Source organism: Urocampus carinirostris, chromosome 10, assembly GCF_059441175.1.
Source record: "Urocampus carinirostris isolate Australia breed hairy pipefish chromosome 10, RoL_Ucar_1.0, whole genome shotgun sequence".
NCBI classification, from domain to species: domain Eukaryota; kingdom Metazoa; phylum Chordata; class Actinopteri; order Syngnathiformes; family Syngnathidae; genus Urocampus; species Urocampus carinirostris.
In genome coordinates this window covers 23925-38918 of record NC_142358.1, presented here as the reverse complement: position 1 = coordinate 38918, position 14994 = coordinate 23925, and the positions used below count along the sequence as shown (strand labels likewise).

General features: G+C 40.5%; 1 long non-coding RNA gene across 1 annotated transcript; it reads left to right on the top strand.

Annotated features, from left to right (window-relative positions):
• Positions 1–375: 375 nt before the first annotated feature.
• Positions 376–3273, top strand: LOC148357425 (uncharacterized). The gene is made up of 3 exons (XR_015851520.1): positions 376–547; positions 644–693; positions 852–3273. It is a non-coding gene; the product is annotated as an uncharacterized LOC148357425 (long non-coding RNA).
• Positions 3274–14994: the final 11721 nt, after the last annotated feature.

The window sequence follows — 14994 nt, the reverse complement described above, 5'->3', positions numbered from 1 at the left end:
GCTACGTTTCGCCACGCGTTTTCACCACGGAGTTGCCATATCGTCCCAAGAGGCTTTCCACTGCCAAGGCTCGACGTCCCAAGCCTGCTCCACCGAATCTTGTCACAATAAATCCTTTAACTGACGCTATTGGATCCGAGTCCTTGTTCTGTTCCATGACATTTTCCTTCTTTAGAATATCTGATAGTCCATCTGTTTCGCATGTTATTTGCAACACACCTGTCTATTAGCGTTTTATCATCAGTGTGAATAGAATTATTTTCACAAATGGAGGAGGGGAAGGGGAACATAGTTTTTCAGAATACCTCTCTACATATAATTGTTGTTTTCAAGTGATGCTTTAACTACTATGTGTTGGATATTTCCATACAACACTTCTTTGTGTCTTCCCCACCAAAGGTTCTTGATGAACTAAGACGAATAATAGACAACAACAACTCCAACTACGTGCAAGAGCTGAGGGAGCGGTGGCTCGAATTCAAATCTAGATTATGCCTCTATGGGGTTTACAAGAGGGCAATGAAACCTCCAATGTCACTTTCAGCTGGTAAGAACAGCCAACATAATACCAATAGAATCTGTATCCTTGTTTGTTTCTGTATACTGAGAGACAAATATTTGATTTGATTTTTTTTTTTTTTAGAAGAGCAAGCAATAAACCTCTTGACCATGCTGCTCATTCATGTTCTTCTGGTAAGTCACAAACTTTTACATAAGTGCATACTAAACTTTCTCAAATATGGCTGCTCCTTTTGTTGGTCCTCTATTCTGTTCATACTAAATTGTCATGTTTAGTCGGGGAATGGAGGGATGTGATTGCTGTCCTACTGATGTTGTGTTTTTCTGTTAAGCCCACAGAGGACCCCGAGACGTTCCTGAACAGAAGGCCACTCACCACACCACTCCTTTTGGTGGATGAAAATCTCGACTCCTTTCTCTGCCTTGGAACCGAAGCAATCCCATCACCCAAAGGGTACCTAGGGGATGCAGTATTCTACATAATTGCATACTATTATGTATTAAATATGACCTACCCTAAATGTGTGGCCTCTGTTCTTTCCCTTCTACAAACTGAGGTCCTGGGGGACTCAATCCATGACAAAGATGCCACACCAGCTTTCAAACGAGCAAGAAGTGATTGGATGGCCTTTTTTGCATAACTTTGTATAATGCTGCCTCCCCTCGGGAACACACCCACACACCCATCCATGGACGTACTTTGAGAACTTTTTCTGTTATAAACATTTGTGACCCCTTACGCTTTGGCCTCTCAGTCTCCCTGTAAGTGTGTGTTTTAATTGCCTTGTTTTGAGTTTAAGCATTGATTTAAAAAAAACAACCCAACTGATGTTCTTAAAATTAGACAAAAAAGAATGTTTGCAGTTCTCTTTTAGAAATTGGTAACTTGCACTCTATATTCTGTAGGCAAAAAAATGTGTTGTCTGTTTGACAGTTCACTGATACATGTGTAAGTGATAACTTTGATTTAGATTCAGATTCAGATCTACTTTATTGTCATTCTAGTACACGTGAATACAGAACGAAATGTCGATGCATCTGACCCCCACAGATTTACAGTTCGCCAACAAACGTTTCAAGATCTTGTCAAGAAAATGAGTATTTTTGTTACTGGTATGTCAATTGTGTTTTGTGATAATGACAAAGGTTTGTGGTTTGCCAATAAAATGGTAATTTTCACATTAAAACTATTTTTGCATTTGTATAGTATATCGAAACGTAGAGAATTTCTTGAAACAAGACTTCCTCGCCTAAGATTTTTATTACTTATTACAAGCAAATGTATCTTGTTTTTGACCCATTTTCTAATTTATTTTCAACTTAATACAAGAATATTGATCTTGTTGTAACCTTCATGCTAACTACTTTTGAGCAATCCTGGCTTAAACCCAGTTTGTTTCTAAACAATAATTCTCCAAAACAAGCACAAATATCTTAAAATGAGACAAAAAAAAAACTTGACAAGTACACTTAATAGTATTACTGCATATAATAACATTTTTAGGTATCTTATTTTCTTTTTTTTTTTTTCTTGTTTCAAGAAAACTTTATGAGTCGGATTTTCTTGCTGCACTGGCAGATAATTTTGCTTGAAACAAGTAAATTTCCTGCAATAGTGGCTAGATTTTCTTGTTTTTTTAGAGGCAGTTTTTGCAGTGTTGACGAGTTATGTTAATGGGTAACTGCTAAAGAGTGATTCTAACGGCTAAATGCTAACTTCATGCAAAAAGATTTTGGTAATGGCAATATTGTAACGAATTAATATTTAAAAATTATGCTAATGGCCTCATTTGATGAGTTATGTTAACGGATACATGCTAAAAAGTGATGCTAAAGGCTAAATGCTAACTTCTTCATGCTGCAAAATTATTCTAATGCTAACATGCTAACGACTCAGCAAATTGAATGGGCTCAATGCATTCCGGATGGGCCAATTAAAATCGAACGGCCCATTCTATTTGAACATGTATATTTCAAAAGTTTTTAAAGTGTAATAACAGTGTTATTACTATGGTTTTTACCATGAATGTGTTTTTTAGACCTCCACAAGGCATATCCTTGTTGCTAACGGTTGTGGGCCCATCTCAAATGAACTTGCCAGTACCGGTGTGGGGGGGCAGAGTCCCCCCACATAACCAAGTAAAAAATAACAGAAACATCTCTCTGAGCTAAAAACTTTATGCTAACTCATAATGCTAACAACCGGGGTTATATATACATACCGGGATCATCTTCCAGATCAATCACAACTCTTACAATTGCCGCGGGAATTGTCTAGTTGTGTAATTGTAATCCTGTGCAGTCCTTGTCATGATTGCCGAAGTGAAGACACCTGTGGCAATCGTTTGGCACGCCGGAGCGCGCTCTCTAATTTGCCGACGTTCACTTCTTAACCAGTCAGCGTCCAGACAAGGACGTCCGATTGTACTCCTGTGTTCCTGTGTGTTTCGCCAGATTAGCAAGTACCAAAGACTACTCTCCTGTTTTGATTCCTGCCTTCGGTTCCGACCTGTTTCTGCCCCATGTTTACGAGCTACTCTCCTGCCCTGGCCATCGACCTCCCCGCTAAGACGTATTGATTCTGCCTACCTGTCACGGGACTGCCGTCCGTCCAATCGCTGCGAGCCTTCAGCTCCCGCTAAGAGAAGTGCGACTTCCGCATCACGAAGCGACCTGCTCCCCACAATCAACGATCACTGGATCGTGGGTGCCAGCTTACATCTCTTTTCAAATAAAACTTAGAAACTAACGCAATTGGGTTCCCGTCTCCGTTCCTGGTTCCTGACAGTCCTTTGAGACATTTTTGTGATTAAGGGCTTTATAAATGAATCTGACTTGACTCGACAAGGCTTAAAACACACTTATATTATAAATTATAAGAATGACCTAGATACCATTTTGACAGTATCTGTGTACTGTTTGTTAATGCTACATCCATTGCAACCCGGTCAACCTTTTTATTTTAAATTTTTATTCTTCATTATATATTGTACTTTTCTTTTTTTAAATAAAAAAAAATTAACGTGACAATTTGTTAATGCAACATCCATTACAGCCTCGTCATTCTGGAAGGGGGATTACCTCATTTGCGGTACCTTCTCAAGGTTTCTTCATTTTCCTCATGCTGAGATATTTGAGTTTTTCCTTGCCCTAATGGATGTTTAAATCAGATGGTGCAATGATAGTCTGTATTTTGCAATAGTCTGATCTCTGCAGCCCTTTGAGACTACTTATGATTAAGGGATATACAAAAAACATTACTTGGCCAGCCATCTCCGGGCAGTGGGCAGGAGACACCCTGAACTGGTTGCCAGCCAATCACAGGGCACACAGGGACAGACAACTCATTCGCTCATTCACACCTAGGGACAATTTGGACCGGCCAATTCACCTGAAATGCATGTTTGGGTGTAAATTACTGTTCGATTACATTCCCAACAAATACAAAGACTGAATGGTTTAAGTTGTATTACATTCCCAAAAAATGAAGACGAAGTGGTTTTGGTAAATCGAAATGACGGTTAAACCCGGAGCAGTCGAGGCGACGTAGGTACACCCCCATTTCATGTTTTCCCTTTATTTTTTAGATTTGTTGGGTTGGTGATCGTTTATATGTGATTTATTGATCGAATCATATGACAGATGTATCGCAAAATAGTCAGTAGAACAACGCAGACACATCTGGGTCATGCTCAGACCTGAGTCTCATAGGAGCAGTGTCATTTGGGTGCCCTAAGCACAAATGCTTTATGGTGCCCCCCATCACCACCACACAAAAAAATTGAAATTGAAGTTCTCAGTGCAATTTTTTTATTCACAAAACACCGCAACAAACACGAGAATTAAATGAGAAATGTTCCTTGTGTTTCTTTTGGATTAATAGGGTGAGGACGTTTTCATTTGTTATTTTTAAAATATTGTTTTAACATGCTTTGTATGTGATTTGTGTTAGTAATTTAGTGCTGTTAAAATAACGCCCAACTATCTGAGTTTGAGAGCTTTGTTTAGAAAAATGTGATTACCAAACTGTTTAATCTTTTTTTAAATTTCTGTTTTGTTTTTACAATTCGGTTGTATTCTTGCTTTAAAAAAAAAAATCTAATACGCAGAATAGTTTTCATATTATAGGGCGGTCGCGTGAGACCCGCATCTAAGAGGCCAGTGCGCCGGAGCGGTCACATCTAATAGGCCATATGAGCCAGTGTTATGCCGAGAAATGCATCCCTGCCGAGATTTGCATCCTCTCGCTACCATATCCATTTTTACCTCGTTTTATCTCACTTTTATATCACTTTTCGGGAATGTAGTGGCGAATATATAACCAAAACCTCTTTGTCTTGCATTTGTTGGGAATGTAATACAACTTAAAGCATTCCGTCTTTGTGTTTGTTGTGAATGTAATCGAACGGTAATGCACACCGTATACAATACACTTTTGAGCAGGTAACATGTTTATTTTGCCTTTTTCTATTCAAATCGCTTGTATTTAAACTGTTATGCCCTCTATTATGAAGCTTATTTCAGCATAATAAGCTTTACTGTAGAGTGCATAACAGTTCTCAAAAGTGACTCAAAAGTACCAGGGTTGCTGGGGTGCTCGAACCCCCCCCAACTATCTTTTAGTAGTGGGCAGAGAAAACTATGAACTGATGGCTAGCCAAATTGCATGTCACAGAATCAAGAAACTCACTCACTCATTTACATCTAGGGACAATTTGGACCGGCGAACTAACTATGCATGCATGTCTTTGGAATATGGGAAACCAGAGTGCCTAGGGAGAATATGCAAACCCCGCGGCACCTGGACTTGAACCCTAAATCTCCGCACTGTGGGTTGTACGCTAACCGCCCACTTGCTGTGCCGCCTCTAAAAAAAAAAAAACTGCGCTGATTAAACATTCCACTTGTCATGGTCGCCTTGGCGACCGGTCTGCCCCGCCCCCTGGGCCCAGCTGAAGCAGTTCAACTAATCGAGTGTCTGCTATTTAAGGCTGGATTGTGGGCTTTGCGGGTGCGGGCTCATTACATATACACACTCCCGGTCTGTTATGCCTTGTCCTGTTTTAGTTTAAAACATTGTCCGTTCTGTTATGCCTTGTCCTGTTTAGTTGGGTTGGAAGAATCAACTGTTTTTTTCGTCATGTCCCAGAGTTTTGGACAACTTTTATTTTGTTAAATAAAACTTTTGGATCGTTACGCAATTGAGTTCTCCCTTCCTGCCTCCTGCCTCCGTTCTGGTCCGATCATTCCTTCCACTCCACTCCGTCTCGTGACAGAATGAGCCCGCCAACATTTGAACTCAGCGAACGATCCCTGCGCGATTTGGGGAGAGCTGGAGGACGCCGTTTGGCAAGCAGAGGTAACCTTCCCTGCCCGTTCGAACCACGGCCCGCCCGTCGTGGCCATTGCTGTGCCTCGAATGGGGTCCCGGGAAGAATTGACGCCTGCCTGTTCGACTCTCATGCCTGCCTGCCCGACTCCCGTGCCGATTGCCTGCTATTCCGTCTCCCCTGCGTGCCAGTCCGACTCCGACTCCGCGGCCTGCCAGTCCGACTCCGACTCCGTGGCCTGCCAGTCCGACTCCGACTCCGCGGCCTGCCAGTCCAACTCCGACTCCGCGGCCTGCCAGTCCGACTCCGACTCCGCGGCCTGCCAGTCCGACTCCGACGCCTGCCAGTCCGACTCCGACTCTGCCGCCTGCCAGTCCGACTCCGACTCTGCCGCCTGCCAGTCCGACTCCGACTCTGCCGCCTGCCAGTCCGACTCCGACTCTGCTGCCTGCCAGTCCGACTCCGACTCTGCTGCCTGCCAGTCCGACTCCGTCTCTGCTGCCTGCCAGTCCGACTCCGACTCCGCGGCCTGCCTGCCTGTTCGACTCTCCGGTCTGCCTGCCTGTTCGACTCTCCGGCCTGCCTGCCTGTTCGACTCCCTTGTTTGTCTGTCTGTTTTCGCCTGTCCAGTTTGCCCGCCGGACCCCCCCTGCCGAGCGCCGATTCCGATCCGCCCGACGCAGATGGCGCCTGCCTCTCCCCGTTCCTGCGTGTTCGGAGGAGGGAGCGGGGTTGCCCCAATCGTGAGCGTCGAACCATTCCGGGGCGCGAGGTAGTAATTTTTTTTTTCTTTTTGGGACCTCGGGAGCTGTCCCTTAAAGGGGGGGCTCTGTCATGGTCGCCTTGGCGACCGGTCTGCCCCGCCCCCTGGGCCCAGCTGAAGCAGTTCAACTAATCGAGTGTCTGCTATTTAAGGCTTGATTGTGGGCTTTGCGGGTGCGGGCTCATTACATATACACACTCCCGGTCTGTTATGCCTTGTCCTGTTTTAGTTTAAAACATTGTCCGTTCTGTTATGCCTTGTCCTGTTTAGTTGAGTTGGAAGAATCAACTGTTTTTTTCGTCATGTCCCAGAGTTTTGCACAACTTTTATTTTGTTAAATAAAACTTTTGGATCGTTACGCAATTGAGTTCTCCCTTCCTGCCTCCTGCCTCCGTTCTGGTCCGATCATTCCTTCCACTCCACTCCGTCTCGTGACACCACTGGTCCTGTCCCCTAGATGTTGCTGTCATGTGTAGTGCAGACAGAAATGAGTCCCAGGAAGACTACAAACTACGTAGAAGGAATGGGAGCAAAAAAACACCTATTTTCTTTCAGCATTTCTCAAGGAAAGTCAAAAAGTAGGGAATATATATATTAGACATATTTTTTGTACCACTCGTTTGGTGAGTGAGTCCCTTAAGCACACCATTGCATCATTTCCTGAGATTCGGCCTGCAACCTCAGTGGAACTGTTTAAATCTAGTTTTAAACACACAATTCTATTCTCTAGTTTATGAATGACCTTTTTATCCTGTTGACAACTTCAGTGTATTATTTGTTATTGCAACATCCATTGCGGCCTGGTCATCCTGGAAGGGGGATTACCTCATGTGCAGTATCTTCTCAAGGTTTCTTTATTTTTGAGTTTTTCCTTGCCCTCATGTAGGTTTTAGATCAGGGGATGGTGTCGTAATAGTCTGGTTTGCAATAATCGGTGGTCTGTGCAGCTCTTTGAGACTCCTTATCATCATAGATCAAGGGTTATACAAACAAACATGACTTGAGTTGACTATGTTCTGTCTTGGGTAAGTACAGCCTGAGCGCGCCCGTCCATCTCTCTCCAGACCAACAGGTGTTTCCACCAAGCAGTAAATATTACACACTGTCCCTTTAAAATATTTCAAAAAGGTAATCACCTTTTGGCTGACAAAGCATTGACTTTTCTGTACTTTCGGGTTGAGTGCCATCTTGTGGGATTTTTCCCGTACTGCAAGTCTGATTGTAAATACATTGAGCCTTTGAAATGGATGGGCGTCTTAACGAGTGCCCTCCGGTGGCGTTTTTGCGGTACTGCCGCTCACAGAAACACTTTAAGACAATGGAGTTGAATGTGTCTCAAGTTTTTTCACACTGTCCCTTTAAGTTCTGACTAAACGTGACTGTTTTCAACGGTTCCGAGGGCTGCAATTAAAAATGCTTAGAGTCAATTTACGTAAAATTACTTCTTTTTATTTACAGATTGTCCCTTTATGTCCGAGGCAAGCAGGGGCATTTCTGAGGCACTGCAACCTGAAATTTGAAAAAACGCTTTGAGCCAAAGTCATTAAATGGGTTTCACGTTTTTCCACTCACTGTGCCTTTAATTTTTGACAAAACTTGGCTGTTTCAACTGTTCTGCAGGCAGTAATAAAAACAAAACCCTATGAGTCAATTTAAATAAAAATACTTTTTTCAATTTAAACATTGTCTCTTTATGGCTGACAAAGCATTGACTTTTCTGATACAAATTCTCCCATACAAATGAATTGGCACCTATTTAACAGTGTTGCACTTTTGGGTTGAGTGCCATCTTGTGGGATTTTTGCCGTACTGCAGCTCCCGTTGTAAATACATTGAGCCGTTGGAAAAGAATGGGCGCCTATTTAACGAGGGCCTTCCGGTGGCGATATTGCGGTGCTGCAGCTCACATTAGAAAAATGCTTTGAGACAATGGAGTTGAATGTGTCTCAAGTTTTTTCACACACTGTCCCTTTAAATTCTGACAAAACTTGGCTGCTTTTAAGGGTTCTGTGGGCACAAATTAAATACAATTTGAGTCAATATAATTTCATGGGACTCAGGTTTGTTCACACGGTGTCCCTTTATGGATAACACCCTTGTGCCCGCCAATAGTGGATGTTCCCGGCTTGTGTTTGGGAACTTGTCGGCCGAACTCCGGAGCTTGTGTTTGCGGACTTGTGCCCGCCACTAGTGAATGTAGACCTGGCTTGTGTTTGGGGACGAGTGGGCCGAGCACCGGGTCTTGAGTTTGGGGACTGGTGCCCGCCACCAGTGGATGTTTTCCCGGCTTGTGTTTGGGGACTAGTGGGCCGAACCCCGGGCTGGTGTTTGAGGACTTGTGCCTGCCACCAGTGGATGTTTTATTATGCAATTCTCAGCCTGAAACGCTCACAGAAACAATCATTTAATAATGACAATAACTTTGTAACCATACATACTAGAATCATAAATCTTGCTTTCCCGGGTTAGAAAACTTGTGAATTGTATATATTTAGTGCAGGAATGGTGGAAAATTTCTACTCTTTTAGTTATGCAAACTTTTAAAAAAGTGTGTCTGGCATCCTAAATACCGCTTTATTATGCGTTTCTCAGCTTGAAACTTCGAAAATAACATCATTTAATAATGACAACAACTTTGTAACCATACATGCCACAATCATAAAACTTGCTTTCCTGGGTAGGAAAACCTGAAAATGGTATATATTTAGTGCAGGAATGGTGGAAAATTTTAACTTTTTTAGTTATGCAAACTTTTAAAAAAGTGTTACTGGCATCCGAAATACCTCTTTATAATGCGTTTTTCAGCTTGAAACTCCAAAAATAACATCATTTAACAATGACGATAACTTTGTAACCGTACAAGCTAGAATCATTGAACTTGCTTTCCCGGGTTGGAAAACTTGTGAATTTTATATATTCTGTGCAGGAATGGTGTAAAAAGTTCAACTTTTTAATTATGCAAATTTAAAAAAATGTGACTGGCAAACTAAATACTGCTTTATTATGCGTTTCTCAGCCTAAAATGTTTTAAAATATCATCATTTAATAATGACGATAACTTTGTAAACGTTGTGACTTTTTTTCAAAATCCCCCGATAGAAATGAATTGGCACGTTAACGGTGTTGTACTTTCGGGTTGAGTGCCATCTTGTGGGATTTTTCCCGTACTGCAGGTCCTATTGAAAACACATTGTGCCTTTGGAAATGAATGGGTGTCTATTTAACGAGTTTCCTCCGGTGGCGTTTTTGCGGTACTGCAGCTCACAGAAACACTTTAAGAAAATTGAGTTGAATGTTTCTCAAGTTTTTTCGGACTGTCCCTTTAAGTTCCGACTAAACTTGACTGTTTTCAACGGATCTGAGGGCTGCAATTAAAAATGCTCAGAGTCAATTTACGTAAAATTACTTCTTTTTATATACACATTGTCCCTTTATGTCGAGGCAAGCAGGGGCATTTCTGAGGCACTGCAACCTGAAATTTGAAAAAACGCTTTGAGCCAAAGTCATTAAATGGGTTTCACGTTTTTTCACTCACTGTGCCTTTAATTTTTGACAAAACGTGGCTGTTTCAACTGTTCTTCATGCAATAGTAAAAACAAAACCTTATGATTCAATGTAAATAAAAAGCCTTGTTTTCAATTTAAACACTGTCTCTTTATGGCTGACAAAGCATTGACTTTTCTGATACAAATGCTCCCATACATATGAATTGGCACCTATTTGACGGTGTTGCACTTTTGAGTTGAGTGCCATCTTGTGGGATTTTTGCCGTACTGCAGCTCCCGTTGTAAATACATTGAGCCATTGGAAAATAATTGGGCGCCTATTTAACGAGGGCCCTCCGGGTGCGATATTGTGGTACTGCAGCTCACATTAGAAAAATGCTTTGAGACAATGGAGTTGAATGTGTCTCAAGTTTTTTCACACACTGTCCCTTTACATTCTGTCAAAACTTGGCTGCTTTTAAGGGTTCTGTGGGCACAAATTAAATACAATTTGAGTCAATATAATTTCATGGGACTCAGGTTTGTTCACACGGTGTCCCTTTATGGATAACACTCTTGTGCCCGCCAATAGTGGATGTTCCCGGCTTGTGTTTGGGAACTTGTCGGCCGAACTCCGGGGCTTGTGTTTGGGGACTTGTGCCCGCCACTAGTGGATGTAGACCTGGCTTGTGTTTGGGGACAAGTGGGCCGAGCACCGGGTCTTGAGTTTGGGGACTGGTGCCCGCCACGAGTGGATGTTTTCCCGGCTTGTGTTTGGGGACTAGTGGGCCGAACCCCAGGCTGGTGTTTGCCCGCCACTTGTGGATGTTTTATTATGCATTTCTCAGCCTGAAACGCTCAAAGAAACAATAATTTAATAATGACAATAACTTTGTAACCATACATACTAAAATCATAAATCTTGCTTTCCCGGAAAACTTGTGAATTGTATGTATTTAGTGCAGGGATGGTGGAAAATTTCAACTCTTTTCCTTATGCAAACTTTTAAAAAAGTGTGTCTGGCATCCTAAATACCGCTTTATTATGCGTTTCTCAGCTTGAAACTTCGAAAATAACATCATTTAATAATGACAACAACTTTGTAACCATACATGCCAGAATCATAAAACTTGCTTTCCTGGGTAGGAAAACCTGAAAATGGTATATATTTAGTGCAGGAATTTTTTTGGTTTGAACAAATTTATTGACACTAAAAACAGAAAACAATCATGACAATCTCAACAGCAATTAAGCACATTCACAATATTATATTCCAATATTACGTTTTTAACAGCAAACACAAAGTGAGGTTTGAACAAACCTTCTCGAAAATCAAACATATTCACAATTTCATTATACAACATCTTTGTTAGTGTCAATAGATCCGTCCAGGCCAAAGTCGATTGTCCTCGGTCTGAACAAATCCACTGACACCAACAGCAGCAAAACACAGCCATCAAGCATATTCACAATTTAGTGCAGGAATGGTGGAAAATTTTAACTTTTTTCGTTATGCAAACTTTTAATAATGTGTGACTGGCATCCTAAATACCTCTTTATAATGCGTTTTTCAGCTTGAATCTCCAAAAATAACATCATTTATAATGACAATAACTTTGTAACCGTACAAGCTAGAATCATTGAACTTGCTTTCCCGGGTTGGAAAACTTGTGAATTTTATATATTCTGTGCAGGAATGGTGTAAAAAGTTCAACTTTTTAGTTATGCAACTTTTAAAAAAATGTGACTGGCAAACTAAATACTGCTTTATTATGCGTTTCTCAGCCTAAAATGTTTTAAAATATCATTATTTAATAATGACGATAACTTTGTAACCGTTGTGACTTTTTTTCAAAATCCCCCGATAGAAATGAATTGGCACCTTAACGGTGTTGTACTTTCGGGTTGATTGCCATCTTGTGGGATTTTTCCCGTACTGCAGGTCCTATTGTAAATACATTGTGCCTTTGGAAATGAATGGGTGTCTATTTAACGAGTTCCCTCCGGTGGCGTTTTTGCGGTACTGCAGCTCACAGAAACACTTTAAGAAAATTGAGTTGAATGTTTCTCAAGTTTTTTTGGACTGTCCCTTTAAGTTCTGATTAAACTTGAGTGTTTTCAACGGATCTGAGGGCTGCAATTAAAAATGCTCAGAGTCAATTTACGTAAAATTACTTCTTTTTATCTAAACATTGTCCCTTTATGTCGAGGCAAGCAGGGGCATTTCTGAGGCACTGCAACCTGAAATTTGAAAAAACGCTTTGAGCCAAAGTCATTAAATGGGTTTCACGTTTTTTCACTCACTGTGCCTTTAATTTTTGACAAAACGTGGCTGTTTCAACTGTTCTTCATGCAATAGTAAAAACAAAACCTTATGATTCAATGTAAATAAAAAGACTTTTTTTTTAAATTTAAACACTGTCTCTTTATGGCTGACAAAGCATTGACTTTTCTGATACAAATGCTCCGATACATATGAATTGGCACCTATTTGACGGTGTTGTCTTTTTGAGTTGAGTGCCATCTTGTGTGATTTTTGCCGTACTGCAGCTCCCGTTGTAAATACATTGAGCCATTGGAAATGAATGGGCGCCTATTTAACGAGGGCCCTCCGGTGGCGATATTGTGGTACTGCAGCTCACATTAGAAAAATGCTTTGAGACAATGGAGTTGAATGTGTCTCAAGTTTTTTCACACTCTGTCCCTTTAAATTCTGTCAAAACTTGGCTGCTTTTAAGGGTTCTGTGGGCACAAATTAAATACAATTTGAGTCATTATAATTAATATAACTTTTTGAGTTATGCAAGTTTTCATACAAGTGTGACTTGCAAGCTGAAAAGCTCTCTTTTAAGCTTATCTGCGCCTGAAACGTCCGAAAAAGCAATCATTTAATAATGACAATAACTTTTGAACCATGCATGCTAGAATCATAATTCTTGCTTTCCTGGGTTGGAAATCTTCAGAATTTTCTATATTTAGTGCAGATTTGGTGAAAAAGCTCAACTTTTTGAGTTATGCAAGTTTTCATACAAGTGTGACTTGCAGGCTGAAAAGCTTTCTTTTAAGCTTATCTGCGCCTGAAACGTCCGAAAAAGCAATCATTTAATAATGACAATAACTTTTGAACCATGCATGCTAGAATCATAATTCTTGCTTTCCTGGGTTGGAAATCTTCTGAATTTTCTATATTTAGTGCAGATTTGGTGAAAAAAAGCTCAACTTTTTGAGTTATGCAAGTTTTCATACAAGTGTGACTTGCAGGCTGAAAAGCTCTCTTTTAAGCTTATCTGCGTCTGAAACGTCCGAAAAAGCAATCATTTAATAATGACAATAACTTTTGAACCATGCATGCTAGAAGCATAATTCTTGCTTTCCTGGGTTGGAAATCTTCTGAATTTTCTATATTTAGTGCAGATTTGGTGAAAAAAAGCTCAACTTTTTGAGTTATGCAAGTTTTCATACAAGTGTGACTTGCAGGCTGAAAAGCTCTCTTTTAAGCTTATCTGCGTCTGAAACGTCCGAAAAAGCAATCATTTAATAATGACAATAACTTTTGAACCATGCATGCTAGAAGCATAATTCTTGCTTTCCTGGGTTGGAAATCTTCTGAATTTTCTATATTTAGTGCAGATTCGGTGATAAAAGCTCAACTTTTTTAGTTATGCAAGTTTTCATACAAGTGTGACTTGCAGGCTGAAAAGCTCTCTTTTAAGATTATCTGCGCCTGAAACGTCCGAAAAAGCAATCATTTAATAATGACAATAACTTTTGAACCATGCATGCTAGAATCATGATTCTTGCTTTCCTGGGTTGGAAATCTTCTGAATTTTCTATATTTAGTGCAGATTTGGTGAAAAAAGCTCAACTTTTTGAGTTATGCAAGTTTTCATACAAGTGTGACTTGCAGGCTGAAAAGCTCTCTTTTAAGCTTATCAGCGCCTGAAACAACCGATAAAGCAATCATTTAATAACGACAATACCTTTTGAACCATGCATGCTAAAATCATAATTCTTGCTTTCCTGGGTTGGAAATCTTCTGAATTTTCTATATTTAGTGCAGATTTGGTGAAAAAAGCTCAACTTTTTGAGTTATGCAAGTTTTCATACAAGTGTGACTTGCAGGCTGAAAAGTTCTCTTTTACGCCTATCTGCACCTGTAACGTCCAAAAAAGCAATCATTTAATAATGACAATAACTTTTGAACCATGCATGCTAGAATCATAATTCTTGCTTTCCTGGGTTGGAAATCTTCTGAATTTTCTATATTTAGTGCAGATTTGGTGAAAAAAGCTCAACTTTTTGAGTTATGTAAGTTTTCATACAAGTGTGACTTGCAGGCTGAAAAGCTCTTTTTTACGCGTATCTGCGCCTGAAACGTCCGAAAAAGCAATCATTTAATAATGACAATAACTTTTGAACCATGCATGCTAGAATCATAATTCTTGCTTTCCTGGGTTGGAAATCTTCTGAATTTTCTATATTTAGTGCAGATTTGGTGAAAAAGCTCAACTTTTTGAGTTATGCAAGTTTTCATACAAGTGTGACTTGCAGGCTGAAAAGCTCTCTTTTAAGCTTATCTGCGCCTGAAACGTCCGAAAAAGCAATCATTTAATAATGACAATAACTTTTGAACCATGCATGCTAGAATCATAATTCCTGCTTTCCAGGGTTGGAAATCTTCTGAATTTTCTATATTTAGTGCAGATTTGGTGAAAAAAGCTCAACTTTTTGAGTTATGCAAGTTTTCATACAAGTGTGACTTGCAGGCTGAAAAGCTCTCTTTTAAGCTTATCTGCGTCTGAAACGTCCGAAAAAGCAATCATTTAATAATGACAATAACTTTTGAACCATGCATGCTAGAAGCATAATTCTTGCTTTCCTGGGTTGGAAATCTTCT